The sequence below is a fragment of the Camelus dromedarius genome, chromosome 19 (assembly GCF_036321535.1).
Source record: "Camelus dromedarius isolate mCamDro1 chromosome 19, mCamDro1.pat, whole genome shotgun sequence".
Classification (NCBI taxonomy): domain Eukaryota; kingdom Metazoa; phylum Chordata; class Mammalia; order Artiodactyla; family Camelidae; genus Camelus; species Camelus dromedarius.
In genome coordinates this window covers 17,996,826-18,013,944 of record NC_087454.1, presented here as the reverse complement: position 1 = coordinate 18,013,944, position 17,119 = coordinate 17,996,826, and the positions used below count along the sequence as shown (strand labels likewise).

Sequence of the window (17,119 nt, the reverse complement as noted above, 5' to 3'; positions counted from 1 at the left end):
AAGTTTCTGAGAATTCAATGTTTGTTAAAAATTTTTTTGTTTTTAGTCTTATGATATGTCGTCAAAATACATACTCAAAGAAATGTCACTCTCCTCATTGATTCTTTCCCTTTCCTTCCCTCCGTCTTTCTCAACTCATTCCCACCTTCCTTCTATAGGTAAACAGTCTCACCAGTTTCTGGTTTATCCTTCCTCTATCTCTTTTTGAATAAACAATCAAATACATATTTAAATTTTTTTCCTCTTCTTTCTTAGTCTAAAGGTGGTATGCTATAGATATTGTTTGCACTTAAAAAAAAAAAAAACAACTTAGCAATATATTTTAGAAGTCACTCCATGTCAGTTCTTAGAGATCTTCTCGGTTCTTTTTTTTTCCCCCCAACAGCTGCAGAAGTGCTCCATTGTGTAGAAGTAACAATCTTTTTAACCATTTTCTTATGTTTAAGCACTTGGGGTGTTTGCAATTACAAGCAATGCTGCAATAAATAAATGAGCATGAATATTTTCATTTTGTTGGAGACAGATTTTCAGGGTAAAATGTTAGAATTGGGATTGTTGGGTGAAATGATGAATGTATATGTAATTTTGTTACATATAGCCAAATTTCCCTCCGTAAAGGTTGTATCAATTTGCATTCCCACAAGCAATAAAAACGAATGCCTGTTCCCCATAGCCTTGACATACTTTTTAAATTTTGCAAATCTGATGGCAGAAAAATGGTATCTCGGCTTCACCGGGGAATTCTACCAAACATACAAAGAAGAACTTATACAGTCCTTCTCAAACTCTTCCAGACGATTGAAAAGGAGGGAATACTCCCAAACTCATTCTATGAAGCCACCATCACCCTGATGCTAAAACCAGGCAAAGACACTACAAAAAAAGAGAATTATAGGCCAATATCACTGATGAACATAGATGCCAAAATCCTCACCAAAATTTTAGCAAATAGAATCCAACAACACATAAAAAAGATTATACATCATGACCAAGTGGGGTTCATCCCAGGGACACAAGGCTGGTTCAACATACACAAATCAATCAATGTAATACATCATATCAACAAGAGAAAGGACAAAAACCACATGATCATCTCAATCGATGCAGAAAAAGCATTTGATAAAATTCAACACCCATTTATGATAAAAACTCTCGCCAAAGTGGGTATAGAGGGAACATATCTCAACATAATAAAAACTATATATGACAAACCTACAGCCAGCATAGTACTCAACGGTGAAAAACTCAAAAGCTTCCCACTAAAATCTGGGACAAGACAAGGATGCCCACTATCACCACTCCTATTCAACATAGTCCTGGAAATCCTAGCCACAGCAGTCAGGCAAGAGAAGGAAATAAAAGGGATCCAAATTGGAAAAGAAGAGGTAAAAGTGTCATTATATGCTGATGACATGTTACTATATATAGAAAACCCTAAAAGGTCCACACAAAAGCTACTAGAGCTGATTGAAGAATTCAGCAAGGTAGCAGGTTACAAAATTAACGTTCAAAAATCAGTTGCATTTCTTTACACTAACGATAAATCAACAGAAAAAGAAAGTAAAGAAACAATCCCCTTTAAAATAGCACCCAAAGTAATAAAATATCTGGGAATAAATCTAACCAAGGAGGTGAAAGAATTATACACAGAAAACTATAAACCACTGATGAAGGAAATTAAAGAAGACTTTAAAAAATGGAAAGATATTCCATGCTCTTGGATTGGAAGAATCAATATTGTTAAAATGGTCACACTGCCCAAGGCAATCTACAGATTTAATGCAATCCCTATCAAATTACCCAGGACATATTTCACAGAACTAGAACAAATCATAATAAAATTTATATGGAACCATCAAAGACCTAGAATTGCCAAAGCATTACTGAAGAGAAAGAAAGAGGCTGGAGGAATAACTCTCCCAGACTTCAGACAATACTATAGAGCTACAGTCATCAAGACAGCATGGTATTGGTACCAAAACAGACATATAGACCAATGGAACAGAATAGAGAGCCCAGAAATGAATCCACAAACTTTTGGTCAATTCATCTTCGACAAAGGAGGCAAGAATATACAATGGAATAAAGACAGTCTCTTCAGCAAATGGTGTTGGGAAAACTGGACAGCAGCATGTAAAACAATGAAGCTAGAACACTCCCTTACACCATATACAAAAATCAACTCAAAATGGATTAAAGACTTAAACATAAGACAAGATAAAATAAACCTCCTAGAGGAAAACATAGGCAAAACATTATCTGACATACATTTCAAAAATTTTCTCCTAGAAGAAATAAAAGCAAGAATAAACAAATGGGACCTAATGAAACTTACAAGCTTCTGCACAGCAAAGGAAACCAGAAGTAAAACAAGAAGAAAACCTACGGAATGGGAGAAAATTTTTGCAAGTGAAACTGACAAAGGCTTGATCTCCAGAATATATAAGCAGCTCATACAACTCAATAAGAAAAAAATAAACAACCCAATCCAAAAATGGGCAGAAGACCTAAACAAGCAATTCTCCAAGGAAGACATACAAATGATCAAAAAGCACATGAAAAAATGCTCAATATCACTAATTATCAGAGAAATGCAAATCAAAACTACAATGAGGTAACACCTCACACCAGTCAGAATGGCTGTCATTCAAAAATCCACAAATGACAAATGCTGGAGAGGCTGTGGAGAAAGGGGAACCCTCCTACACTGCTGGTGGGAATGCAGTTTGGTGCAGCCACTGTGGAAAACAGTGTGGAGATTCCTCAAAAGACTAGGAATAGACTTACCATATGACCCAGGAATCCCACTCCTGGGCTTGTATCCAGAAGGAAATCTACTTCAGGATGACACCTCCACCCCAATGTTCATAGCAGCACTATTTACAATAGCCAAAACATGGAAACAGCCTAAATGTCCATCAACAGGTGACTGGATAAAGAAGAGGTGGTATATTTATACAATGGAATACTACTCAGCCATAAAAACTGACAACATAATGCCATTTGCAGCAACATGGATGCTCCTGGAGAATGTCATTCTAAGTGAAGTAAGCCAGAAAGAAAAAGAAAAATACCATATGAGATCACTCTTATGTGGAATCTAAAAAACAAAAACAAAAAAACAAACAAACAAAAACAAAGCATAAATACAGGACAGAAATAGACTCACAGACAGAGAATACAGACTTGTGGTTACCAGGGGGGTGGAGGGTGGGAAGGGATAGACTGGGATTTCAAAATTGTAGAATAGATAAACAAGATTACACTGTATAGCACAGGGAAATATACACAAAATGTTATGATAACTCACAGAGAAAAAAATGTGCCAATGAGTGTGTATATGTCCATGAATGACTGAAAAATTGTGCTGAACACTGGAATTTGACACAACATTGTAAAATGATTATAAATCAATAAAAAATGTTAAGAAAAAAAGAAAAATGGTATCTCAGTTTTGTTTCCATTTGCATTTCTTTATCTGTTAGAAAGTTTGGACGTACATATAAGGGCCATTTTAAATATCTTTTAAACATTATCTATTACTGCTTTTTGCCTATTTTACGATAAAGTTGTGGCCTTTTCTTTCTATTGTTAATGATTCATTAATAGCTAAATAGTTTTATTCTTCTATTTTAGAGATAGTAACCCTTTATCTGTGATATAAATTGCAGATACTCCCTCCTCTTCCATTCGTCCAAATCCATTTATGAGTTGTCCTTAGAGTTTGTTTACTTTTTTTGTAATGTAAACATCTCTAGGTACTTAAATATATCAAAATTTTAAATAATATTTGAATTTTAAGTCAAAATTAAAAAATTCTTCCTACATCCAGGTTACAAGGGAATTCACATGTGATTCTTGCTAATGCTTGCTAGTCTTCAATGTTTACATTCAGATTATTGATCCATTTGGAGTTTATTCTTGGATAAGGCATGAGGTTTGAATTTCATTTTAGCTGTTTCTAATTGGCTAGCACATTGTTCCTGAGCTATTTATCAAAATGTCTGTCTTTGTACCTGTGGTTTGAAATGCATTCTTAATCATATATTAAATATTCTTCTGTGATTTGGACTTTGTATTCCATTACACTGATCTGTTTGTCTATTCATTTATGAGCACCACTATGTTTTGATTATAGATGTCTTGAGTATGTTTTAATATCTGGGAGGGCTATCCCTCTCTATCATCTAGTATGATTAGACATTAAGCCAGATAATAAGTTCTGCAAGCTTGTTGGCAATTTTCTCCTTATTTTTAGTAAAATTGTCCTTGCTATTATAGTGCCCTATGTGCTTACATACAGTTTTACAACAGTTTATTAAGTTCTTAGAAACTCACATTGGTGTGAGAAAAAATCCCAGGGGAAGGCAATCCTTGAAGTAAATCTGAAACAATGAACACACTTGAGATGAAGAGGAAGGTGAGTTATTTGAGCGAAGGAAGTTTTTTTTTGTTTTGTTTTTTAAGTTTAATGCATTTCTTGCTATTAATGAACACTTCTTTGCTATTAGTGATAAAACTGTTTATGATAATGTTACAATATTTTGTGCTGTCGTCAATAGACTTTCGAAGTAACATGGGGAATTCTATCTTATAGAATCTTACAGCAGATTCTTTTTATGAAGATCTATGAAATTCCCAGGAATTCACTACCCAGAAAAAGTTCAGGACCCGACCTGTAAATGGCTCTCCAATAGAAATACTTTTAAACACACGACGGCACATTCCTCGTTAGTATAGTGGTGAGTATCCCCGCCTGTCACGCGGGAGACCGGGGTTCGATTCCCCGACGGGGAGACTGCGTTCTGGATTTTTACCTAGGAAATCCCTTCTGCATTTTTTTTGTTGTTGTTATCTTGTGGGTAATCTTTCTGCTTCTATCTCTTTTTGTTGTATTGTTTTAAGTCGAATTCCTCCATGTTGGTTTATCAATGCGTTCACCAGGCAAGCAACGGTCTTCTGATGGAAATCCACGGCCGCCTTCTCTCTGGGAAAAGTCACCGAGGGCATGGGGATTCAAAATGTACCCATTTGGCTCTGGAAATATTCCAGGATCTTGAAATAGAATTTTCATTTATCGACTGTTTGAGGTGACGGAGACGTTGCTTGCGCAGGAACAGCCCTTGGAAAGCTTTCAATGGTCCCCAAATTTTGATGCACTTTTATAGCCTCTGAGCTTTTAAAATACCTATTGGAGGAGTAGCACCCTGTCCTCGTTAAATTAGAATGTCTTGGGGGTGGGAGTCAGGCTTCAGTAGGTTTTTTAAAAATGCCTAAGTGATTTCATTATGCCTCAAAGTTTGGGAGCCACTGGTCATTTCTCTGTCATTAGTTACTCTGATTGTGTTATTAACATATTCAAATTTTTATTGTATTTAATATAAAATTTAAACTATTTGTATAGCGTTTAAAAAAAAAAGAAACCTGCTAGTGATCTAACACAGATCATATTGTTACTACCCATTACATAGCAACAACAAAAGTAACTTTGTTTCTCCTCCAAATCATGTAGTCACCGCAGAATGCCAAAGTGTGCAGTGGGGATAGTATGTTTCAATTCATGAAAAAATACGGACATTCGCACTGACACCCTCCATAGCTCTAATTTGCTAAAGTACTTTAATTTTTAAATGTAAAAATGAAAACCTATAGTGTTGGTCAAAAAAGAAGTGCATGATAATTAACATTGAAGTTATTAGGTATTAGCTAATGTAAGTTATACAGTACATCTAAATATATACAATGTGGATATACTTGGATATTTTATACTTGGATATTTTGAAATTTGGACAAATACTTGTAAAAAATTGCTGAACTTGTAAGCAAAACTTTTAAAGTCTGATGATTCTTGATATTTACACAATTACGTTTAGTAAAATGGACTTTTAAATTTTTTATTTGGAAATAATTTCAAACTTAAAAAGATTGCAAAAATAAAAATACAATAGGGAACACCCTTTACCCAGATTCGCCTTGTCTTAACATTTTATCCCATTTGTTTTTGTCATTTTCTCTAGTGTATCATATTTTTTTCTGGATCATTTAAAGTACATCACATAAACCTTGTTACTTTCTTCCTAAATATGTCAATGAGCATTGCCTAAAACCAGGATTATTCTATTACATGACCACTGTACAAATGAAAGTGTAGGAAACTAACTAAATGGTTTCCTGATGCTAAAACTTTTTGCTCATTCACTCTGACTTGGCAAGCCCTCATCTATGTTTAACTTGCCCAACTACTTTTGTGCTAAACAGCCCCTAACACTCTCCACTCCCTATACATCATCCTTTAACCCAAAAGCTGCATTCCAAGAAGAAGACCATGGACCGATAATCTCAGAAGAATGAATAGACCCTCCGGAGCTTATATAAACACAGTCAAACACATTGCTCTCCATTTCTTGTCCTGTTCCAAGAATCTGAACTTTCATTACTCTCAGTGTTCTAAAAACTGACATTATTGTGGGAACATCACCAGATCTTTTGTTGTCTGTCTCTGTCTGCCTCAATACTTCCTTCCCTCTTCTGCAAAGGTGCTCAAAAATGTGAATGTGACTGTGGCTGTGAATATTACTTGTTCAAAGGACCAGGCTATTCCTGTCGAATGAAATGGAGCTCAAGATATGATGTGGTGAAACATCTTCAAGGAGGACTCGGAATACTGTGGAATCTCCGGCAGGGCATTAGTGGTTCCACTTGGTCTTTATAAATCAGAAAGGAAAAGCTTACGTGGCAAATCAGAAATAATAGAGAAGAAAGCAGAGAAGAGGGAAAAGGAGGAGGGGGTGCTGAGGAGAGGTGGGGAAAAGGAGGAGGAAGGTGACAGCAGGGCGCAAGCTGAAAACTGAGAAAGGAGATTCTGAAGGAGATGGCCTTCTCCAATTAAGGAAATTCTTTTAAGTGGTTGTCACCCTCTCTTTTGTCTCTGACTCTGAAGACCCTGGGTAGACTCCGAAGAACCTATGAAACCCCAGTTATGAAAATATAGAAAGAACTACGAATGGGGCAACACGCTTGAATCCCCTGTCTCTTTTTTGAAGGGTAGAGTAATTAGGTTTATTCATTTCAATGGGGGTACTGGGGATTGAACCCAGGATGTCATGCATGCTAAGTGAGCACTCTACCGTTGAGCTACACCCTCCCCCTCCATTCCTACCTTTTGATTCTCCTGAGGTTTCTCCTTGCTTACTCCAATCTTTACTAAATAAGACACATCCTCTCTTCAAGTTCATAAAAGAACTCAGTGCCCTGCTCTTTTCCAAAGTGCAGGGTTTCTTTTCTATTTGTGGCTAAGAAAAAAAAAAAAAAACAAACAAAAAACAAACAAACAAACAAACAAAAAAACAAACAGGAAGAGAGCATAGCATGTCGCCTGAACAGGGACTTGAACCCTGGACCCTCAGATTAAAAGTCTGATGCTCTACCGACTGAGCTATCCAGGCCCTCTCTTTGAGGGTTAATTCATCCTATAAATAAGTAAACCCCATTGGCAATTTCGATTCCCAGGAAAAGCTGGAACAATTCCTGGGTTCAGGAACAACTGGGGTTTTCCAAAAGTGTAGTTCGATCACTTGGGTCATTTACTCACCAAGCAGATCGTTTAAACTCTGCACTATACATTCATTAAGCACACTTTTTAATTGCTGGAAGAATGAAAATTATTGCCGAAGGATATTCGCCCATCTGACCAGAAGGACCCTCGGAGATGACATTTACTCTTCAGATTTGTTTGAAGAGCAGACCTGCAGGATCCCTCACTAACCTGTGGGTGAACCCAGAAGAGATGACCATTTTTAGGAACAATCGAGGTAACTGAGGAGAATCCTCAAGAGAATGAAAAGATAGAGAAAGCAGATGAAGTTTATAACTTTGACACAATGCAGGGGAGTCAAATCCGGTTGCCCCCTTCAATATTTTCCCCGCAGTTTCAGAAATGGGATGTCTGGGTTCTTCAGAGTTATGGGGGAAAATCCAAAGCCTTCTCTAATTTTCTCCTCTATGTTTTATCTTGAGGGTCAATTCATTCAAAGACAGGAATAACTTGCCTGTTAAGGAAATTTTGCTCGTGGTTCATTCAGTGTTTACTGGCTCAAGAGATACTTTGGGGGCACCTGTAGAGAGATCATGGGGACAAAATTCAGAAACGTAAGTGGTAGAAGAGGAAGATAGGAAGCACTTGGTTCTGTGAGGACTGTCTAACCCAGGACTCCTTATTTCTGAGTCAATAACCCTTCTGTCATTTAAGATATTATTTATTGTTTTTTCTATGAATACAAATGCAATCCTGACCAAATATGAAAAAAAGTAATGCATAAAAGTCATACAGTACCCATCATACTAACTATTATGAAATAATGTATGTGTAAATGTCATTTTTAAAAATATAAGTTACACACAGAATTTCAGGAACTAAACATAATATGACAATTATATGCCCAAGGAATAACATTTAGATATTACTAAACGTGGATCAGAGATCACTTGGACTTGATCTGAAAAACTAACCATCACACCTGCAGGATCCCCCCCCCCCCAATGTCCAAGTAATGTATAAAATAAACACTCTCATTCTATCTCTGAGCTTCATGCAACTTGACTCTCAAGATCATTGATAAGATAAAAATCAGAGGTGAAAGAAAGGCTGGAATGAAATCAGGTGAAGACTAGGGATGGAGTAGTAGGCAGGAAGTGGTAATAATCTTGATTTGGGAAAGAGTGGATACTGGTGAAGTAATGAGATTATATGTTGCACAATTTCTCTCCTAGCTACATAAGTTTCTTTGCCTTTACTCAAAAACATCAGATTTCATCCCATTTTATCAACTTTGTCCTTGCTATTCCCTGTGCCTGAAAATATCTATCCCAGATATTCACATGATTCGATCCTTTTATTCTTTCAGGTCTTTTGTTCAAATGCCGCCTTCTCAATGGGACCTTCAATAATAACACTATTTACCATTGTAAAAATCTCCCTCACCTCCCGTATCTCTTCCTTGCTTATTGTTTCTTTATGGCTTTTACACCATCTAGCTGTCTGAATATTTTAATTATGAGATAGAGAAGTGCAGCCCTGGACATCGAGTAGTTGACCTGGTATTTACTGCTAGTCTTGATGGTTTTTTGTTGAGTATCAACGATTTCCCAGAACATCACTATCAGACAAGGCCTCTCTAGTAGATTAAGACAGAAACAACTCCGTAATCATGTCTAAGCATAAATAAAACATGGACATTGTCCAAGCCACAGGATACTAAATATTTCCTGCTCCCACTTAATATAAATGACTGTTGTTTCTGAACTAATTTCAGCTCAATGTTTGCTCTAGTCTATTCTCCCTTTAGATAATATTTATTACAATATCCAACTACCTCCTAACAGTATAAAAACCAGTGCAAAGCCATATGTCCTTAAACCCTCCCCTAAATCACCTAATCAGCATTCAGATCACATAATCAGTTTTTTCTAACACTGTGTTTCTGAGACACTCCACCTCTCCCCTGGTGGTCATTCTCCCTTGCTGCAACAGTGAATAAAACCAACACTTTCAATTAACGTTGTCCCTGCCTGCACCCAATGCTACACTTCTGTATCTTCAGACCCAACTACAGAATCTGAGTATTCATTAAATAAGCATTGTTAAATAAATAAGTGAATAAACACATAAATAAATAAACAGAGTCAGCTTTATCCATAGGAAAGCAAAAGATCACATTCTTGGGAAGGGAAGGTCAAGAAAGCAGCAAATATTGCCATACCCCTGGCTCCCCCAGAAAGGTTGGATCAGAATAGCTGGAACAAAATGAAGCTATTTTTATTCAGAATTGTTTGGGACCCTTTTTGGCAAGCTCTTATACAAGCAAATTCAGTTGGTGTATACTCTCTGCACCTCCACGTCTTCCTTACATAATGAAGCAAAATTGAGTTTAAGTTTAAACTCATTTTAACTGAGTGGGAATTTAAAAATTAAGTCAACCGTACTGCAAATGGGACACACTCTCGATCCATCGGGATCCCTGCTGGATTACCCTGCCAGCCTCATTAATATTGAGAGTTTATTGATCCATACTCAAGTAAACAGTGAATACTATGTCACTAAATTTTTCTACGCCTTCTTTTTGATCAGTTCATGTCTCTTCCTTCTACCATGTGACCATAGCTCTCAGTATTTTCCACTTTAAAGACGTGAAAAAGCAAACTTTGATCTATCTAATAAATGACATCCTATTTGGAAGAAGTTTTTGTTTTACACCACTCATAGGTCACTTGATTGACTGCATTTGTGACCTCTGATCCAATACCTCTGGTTTTCATATAAGTTCCAGGGAGCTATACTATAGATTTCTTTTGGGAGGGGCGGGGTGGTAATTAGGTTTGTTTATTATTTTAATGGAAGTATATGATTGCGAAATTCCCACACCATGGGGCCCGTCATGGGGCGTGGGGCTGGCGGGCCCCTGGGAAGCAGGGAGCGCGGCGCTGGAGGGCTAGGGGGAGGTTGATTGGGAGCATCTTCTCAATACCTCCGGCTCCTGGGCTCTGGGGCTGCCTTAACTTTGTGCCAGAGCGTCAGCCTCTAGCTTCCACCAAAAATTGTCCTTTCCCCTCTTACGTTTTGCAATCCATTCAGGGCTCGTGTTTTACTCTACGTGTTTCAGAGTTAAGACGGAACTCATTGGCTGTTAACTACAACAGCAAATTATACCCATTTTTCCGTGAACATGTCAGGATGGCCGAGTGGTCTAAGGCGCCAGACTCAAGCTTTCACTTCCCGTACTCGGGGTTTCTGGTCTCCAGTAGGAGGCGTGGGTTCGAATCCCACTTCTGACAGGGTGTTTTGTTCTTACCACGCTCAAATTCTGCAAGTATTATGAATGACTCACAACCGCCTTCCTAGGCAGCGTTACCAAATCTTACCCTTTCCCCCCGTTTAGCACTCATATTTCACCCGTTCACCATTACTTCCACAACTGTTTTAGACCAGTGCGATTTAGATGTCTTTCCTCTCTTCACTCCCTGCCTTCCCTCTCTCCTTTCCTTTTCTTTCTTTCTGTCTTGTTTTCGATAAAAATTACATGTTTATGAATATCTACATGGAATTACACCAGTATATCAGTGTTAATATGCAGCTCTTAAAATATATATGAGGTGATGGTTATAAATTTCTATTTTCATTATTTTAACTGTTCTGTGAGGATAAGTTTTGAGTATTCTTCCCCTCTTAACCTGCGTGTCTTTCCCTCTCCGTTGCCCTCACCTCACCCTCTTTTTTTTTTTTTTTTTTTTTTTCTTTTTCTTTCACCTGGTAGCTTTCCTCTTTCATACATACCTTTTCCCATCACTTCTCTCCGCTGGCCTAAGGTTATGGGCTGTGAAGTGAAGAGGTTGAACGCAATATATTCAATGGCATAAAGTAAGAGAGATATGAGAGACAGAAGGACTAGGACAACCAGGAGAGATTTTAAAATCAAATTGTTTTTATAGACAGAAGACCTGCACCCCCCAAAAAAAAGAAAGAAAGAGAGAGGGAAAGAAAGGAAGGGAAGGGAATGGAAGGGAAGGGAAGGGAAGGGAAAGGAAGGAAAGAAGGAAGGAAGGAAGGAAGGAAGGAAGGAAGGAAGGAAGGAAGGAAGGAAGGAAGCTAGCAAAGACAAGAAGAAAAAGAAAAGGAAGTTTGCCCAGGTCCCATTGCCTCTAAGTGTAGCTCTACCTACCAGAGTTTATGTTACTTATTAAATATATGTTCTTTTTTTAAATTTAATTTTCGCTATGAGTCTAGTAATTCATATGTTGGATCTCCTTTGCTTTTCTTTTTAAGTATCATTTTCTACCTACTTCTTTTTGAAAGTTTAGTTCTGTTTTTGTCATTCTCCTCTACTATCCTCTAGATTGTTCTGTTTTTCATATTGTCAATTCTCTTTTGTGTTTGTGCTATATTTATTTTTTTGTGGCTCTTCACCCTACTCCATGCTGATCTAGGCTCTTGGAACTGGCCTGTGTGGGTGACTATTTGGTCTATGGATGATTGATCAGAAAATAGAGCCTAAACTAACCACTACATGGTTATTTCTGTGGACTTTTTCATTTTTTGTCAGTGACAATCCACTATTCCAGATGAAGAATTGGGCAAAGACATTTTAAAACTTTTTATTAAACCTTTTTTAGGCAAAGCCATTTCCCTCTGCTTTAATTCTTGTTCCCATAGACTAACTTTTTCCTTTCTCCATCCTCCCAAAGAGGTTCCTTTCTTGCCTAGAAAAAGTGGTCACTAAAATTTATTCAGACATTTTTGGCACTGCTTGAGCAGGATGAGGAAAGGTTTTGAGTGGGATTCTGCAAATACACAGTACCAATGCCTGAAGTATGTGAAGGAAAAAGAAACCATTGCTCTCCAAGTGATGCCATGTTGTGGTGAATGAGGCCAAGATTCAAAAGCCCAGGGCAGCTGTGCCTTGTCCAAATTGAGGATATGCTGACTGAACTCCCACAGAAGCCATCATTTGTCCCTTCTTGGTTTTTCTTTAAAAACTGCAGGGTGCCACTCTTCTCCAAGCAATTCCAAGCATTCTGCTCTTCTTCCAATTTTCTGCCATAGAAGCATAGACATTGTGTTGTCATCCTAGTACAGAAGCCGGACCATTACTTCCACAACTGTGTCCAATTACCTCACATTTTTCTTTCAGGAAAGAATCACTGGCCTTTTCTCCTATGAATCAGTTAGTTTTACTCATAATTTTGGTTTCCTAAGGAATGCAAGGTAGTGACATAAGGTACAGTTATGGTCTGGTACCTTCGCATTATTAGAACCAATTCCCCCGAACTGAGCAAAAGCTCTAAGCAATTTTTTTCTTGTTGTAACAGACCACATTCCTTGTGAATGCCCTCTCTGTGGACCCCAGGAAGTGTGCCCCAAGCATATCCATTTTTACTTCTGCTTTATTACCGCATTCTCATTAGCATCAGTATAATGTGTCCATCGACTGACCCATTTTTGGTTGCTTAAAAGTTCTTATTCAGAAGTCCTGGGCTCTAGTAACAGCTCTACTTACAATATGTAGCCACTCCAAGGACTGAGAATGGCACTCAACTTTAAAAGTGACGAATCTAATTTTCTTCCCACACGATTTTAAGTATAATTTAAGCCCCAACAATTCCCCCTATCTGGCTTTCTGATTCTTTCTGTTCTCCTGCTATCATATATATACACACAAAATATGGGTGTGGGTATATAGATCCCTTATTTGGGTACCAAATTACTGTAGACATACGTGGGAATGCTTATCAAGAAACTCCTCAAAGTTAAACACCAGAAAGTAGAAATTAAGACCAGTGAGAAACGTAAGGACACGGCGGAATCACAGACTGGAGAAAACGTCCAATTCATACAGAAACGGAGATACTATCGCTTAGTGACAAAAACCTCTGCGACTCTGGCGGGACTCGAACCCGCAACCTTTGAATGTCCTTCATACTGATGCTAGAAGTCCAATGCGCTATCCATTGCGCCACAGAGCCTGACGATGTGCGTCTTCTGGCTGGAACCTAGAGGCTGTTGATTATTTACGGAGCAACGTAATTCTACTGCCACCCTCTCTCTCCCTCGAAGGTTATAGCTTTTAAATGCGTCCAGGTAGCTTTGGAAATATCCCAGGTTTTCTAGCTCGAGAAAGTTTCTTTTGGTGACTCTTTGGTCTGAGATGCAAAAGACGCCCTTTTCTTTGCTGCCACTTTTCTGTGAGATGGTATGGTTCAGCCGCACTGGCTCCTTTAGATTGTTGGTGAAGTGGATTGATGTGTTTGCGGACAGAAAGGGATGAGTTATAGGTGAAGTCATTGAGTGTGAAACTCAAGTGTGGGAGAGTCCAAGGTTTGTTGACGCGGAACACACGAGCAATGTGATCTGAGAAAATGGAGGAGGGTTGTGGAGGGAAAAGAAGAAATCTCAGGCGATCCCTACCAAGTGACAACTTACTGCATTATGATAGAAACAAATAAGACCAGAATAGAAGCGGGAATTGAGCACACTCTTCCTCGCGGAGATCAGAATTTCTGAGCCGTGGGCCTGAAGACCACTCAACCACCCTCACATACTAGTGAGTAATAAAGGGTTTAGGGAAGGAATTCCTCCCCACCTTCGACCTCCACCTAGCATCAGAAATGAAAATAACTAATTCTGAAAAGTACAGGACAAAATGTGATTTCTGAACCGGCTATCTGCAAAAATGCAAAGCAGAAAGGACGAGTGGGTGTTAGATCGGAGCCAAAGTTTGGAATCAAGTTTGTTTTTCCCAACAGGCTTGGCACACACAGATTTTAGAGTCACCTCTCTTCATGGAGACATTATTAACAATCAGTGATTCATCAATCCTCTTCAATCCAAGCATGAGGAGAATATTGAGAGGCTGAAGCCACTAGTCACATGGATGCCATTTCTTCACCCTTATTCTCCAATAGTATTCTCCTGACAGTAGATCCATGTACTAGCTCTCCTGAATATTAAAAATTTCACTCTAAATTAACATCTCCAATGTTGAAACTACCAAAAGCTCTAACTGGCTTATCCCTTAACAACTAGTCACCCGGGTGGGAACCTCTGCAGGGAAACTCCAAAGAATTTAAAGACTTTAAACCATTCTACCTGACCCTTCCACAGTATTTTAACTCTTATTAAAGTGCATGATAGGCGCATGGGCTACGGTGAGATAGTGAGTGTGACAGATGTTTGGTGTAAAGAGTGTCTACATTTGGTTTCGAAACAAAGAATTTCCAGGCTCGTCCAAGGCCTCTTACCCAAAGATTTAATTCATCTCTAGCAAGTTGAGAACCAATTGAGGATGGTGAGATTTGAGTTTCCTTGACTACAGAGTTTATTCTCCAGCCTCTCATCTTTGAGGACGTGTGTATTCAGGTCTAAGCAGTAAAGGCAGCCCCGAGCTGAGCAGCACCTCCAGGCAGGCTCAGACTTGGAAATGCTAGTGGGAGTAGGACCCGTAATGAAGGGGACTCGAAAGAATTGGGGTCTGCCTTTGCTTTCACAGCTCACCAGTGACTCGTTTGATGACTTTAAACTGGGTTGGGCTTCCCGTGGCCCAAAGGACTATTTGAAATCTCCCTTGAGGGGGATACCGACTGAGAGTCGGTGGGGAGCTGAGCAGTTCCCTTCCGAACTGAGAAGACGTCTCCAGGGACAGTCTCCAACCCGCTCAGAAGAAGTTCACTTCTCTGCTCCTTAGTGAAGGACGTGGGAACTTCCAAAGAGGTCTCTCTCCAGTTGAGGGAAGCCCGCAGCCACCGAAGCAGAAGAAAAGGCAAAATCCTAGGCAGCAAAATGTTCCAAAGAGCTGGACTTAGCTACCCTCTGTCCTGACAAGCTCAAAAGATAGTTCGTGTAAATCTAGCTATACAAAATTTCGCTGTATTATAAATACGGTTGATTCTGTGTTTAGAGATTATACGGTTCTTGAGAGGAGAATGTTGAGCCAACTTTCTTTTAATGGGTGTGGTAAGGTCAGTGACTTGAGACTCCCAATCCCCATTCTGGGGCTTGTTGCTAGGATACAAACAAGTAAATCTCGGCAAAATTTCAGATTACAAGAGAAAATTTTTCTCAAGCCCATATCCCCCAAACTCTCATTTGTAGTTAAATTTTACCAGCTTCTCTTTTCCCCTGGAGTAACAGGAACAATATTCCCTTCTTTATAGTTTCACAAGATGTTATTTATTCCTGATACCATAGCACTTAACAAATACAGCCATTTCAGCTCATTTTAAGCTTGATAACACTTGAGTCAGTAATTCATTTTGCAAAACATTGTTCTAGGGAAATAACATTAACTAAAGAAAAACATTTGGTGCACAAAAACAGTTATGGTATTTTTTAAAAATTGATAATGATAGCACAGATGAAATTACAAAGATGTCCGACAAGGAGGAATATTTAATTAATTCTTATTTCATCTGACTGGTGGAACATTACAAAACCACTAAAATGATATTTGGGGAGCTCCTAAGAATGCTAATGATATAATACTCAATTAAATTAGTAAAATACAAAATAGACATAAAAGCAGCCCCTTACATTTGGGAGCTGACTTGGTATTATCAGCTAGAGCTTGAAGTTCTTTTGAACATAAACAGTTTCACAGAACACCAATGTCAGTCAAGGCTATTCTGTGACAATGGTAGATCAAGAAAAATTAAGATCACTTTGTAAACTTGTTTGAACACAAACACAAACATGAAACACACGCCCATCCATGCACAAAAGCGACGTTAAAACCACGAACATGACCCTAACTCCACTTATCTTGATCAATATACATGCCAAAAAATGACTACAGCTTCTTTAACAATTATAGCATTGCTCTATTCTTTCTTCCTCTAAGATAGGATTTTAAATCCTAACCCTAAATTTAAACTGTCCAATCACAGAATCACAGCCCCACCGCACCCCACCCCCACCCTTACAGACAGCACTCAATCCAAAACAAAGTCCATGAGATGAATATTTTGGGTATAAATTTAGGAGCCTAGGGACACAGAGTGAGGGGATCCACAGGAAGTTTTCATTTTCCTCTCCCTCCACCTTAGATACAAATCAGTGGGAGCATTTCCCTCCCTGAAACCTATTAAGCACAGTGTCATTCAACGGGGAGGCTGAAAGTTCTAGCAGAAGTGTTGGCGCTACTACCCCTAAAACGGATTACGCTCATTCCACCTCGGTGTTGAGTAAATTTGGGTTCCGGCTTTGGAGACCCCCAATATCCAGCACGAACCCAACTCATCCGCCAGGGAGGTAGGCGCTAGTAGGTGAATTGACCTGAACTTTGTTAGAAACGAAGATACATGTATTGTGAGTACTCTCATTCTAGTGCTCCTAAATGTCGGGGGCTGCCGGAGAGTTTGGCCTCCCTCCCCAAACTTTCATTCACCTGAGGGTTTTTGCCTAATTCTTTACAAACACTTCTATCTAAACAAGTCTTAGCTTTAGCTCTACCACATTTCCTTTCATAATCTGAGAAGATGTTTTTCGTATCTGTAGTCGTGGCCGAGAGGTTAAGGCGATGGACTAGAAATCCATTGGGGTCTGCCCGCGCAGGTTCGAATCCTGCCGACTACT

The 17,119-nt window shown here is 38.8% G+C and overlaps 5 non-coding genes across 5 annotated transcripts; 3 read left to right on the top strand and 2 right to left on the bottom strand.

The window, feature by feature from the left end:
- Positions 1 to 4,725: 4,725 nt before the first annotated feature.
- TRNAD-GUC (transfer RNA aspartic acid (anticodon GUC)) lies at positions 4,726 to 4,797 on the top strand. The gene has a single exon. It is a non-coding gene; the product is annotated as a tRNA-Asp (tRNA).
- Positions 4,798 to 7,372: 2,575 nt separating this feature from the next.
- On the bottom strand, positions 7,373 to 7,445 carry TRNAK-UUU (transfer RNA lysine (anticodon UUU)). The gene has a single exon. It is a non-coding gene; the product is annotated as a tRNA-Lys (tRNA).
- Positions 7,446 to 10,723: 3,278 nt separating this feature from the next.
- Positions 10,724 to 10,830, top strand: TRNAL-CAA (transfer RNA leucine (anticodon CAA)). Its single transcript has 2 exons — positions 10,724 to 10,761; positions 10,785 to 10,830. It is a non-coding gene; the product is annotated as a tRNA-Leu (tRNA).
- Positions 10,831 to 13,425: 2,595 nt separating this feature from the next.
- Positions 13,426 to 13,515, bottom strand: TRNAR-UCU (transfer RNA arginine (anticodon UCU)). Its single transcript is given in 2 exon segments — positions 13,426 to 13,461; positions 13,479 to 13,515. It is a non-coding gene; the product is annotated as a tRNA-Arg (tRNA).
- Positions 13,516 to 17,037: 3,522 nt separating this feature from the next.
- Positions 17,038 to 17,119, top strand: TRNAS-AGA (transfer RNA serine (anticodon AGA)). The gene has a single exon. It is a non-coding gene; the product is annotated as a tRNA-Ser (tRNA).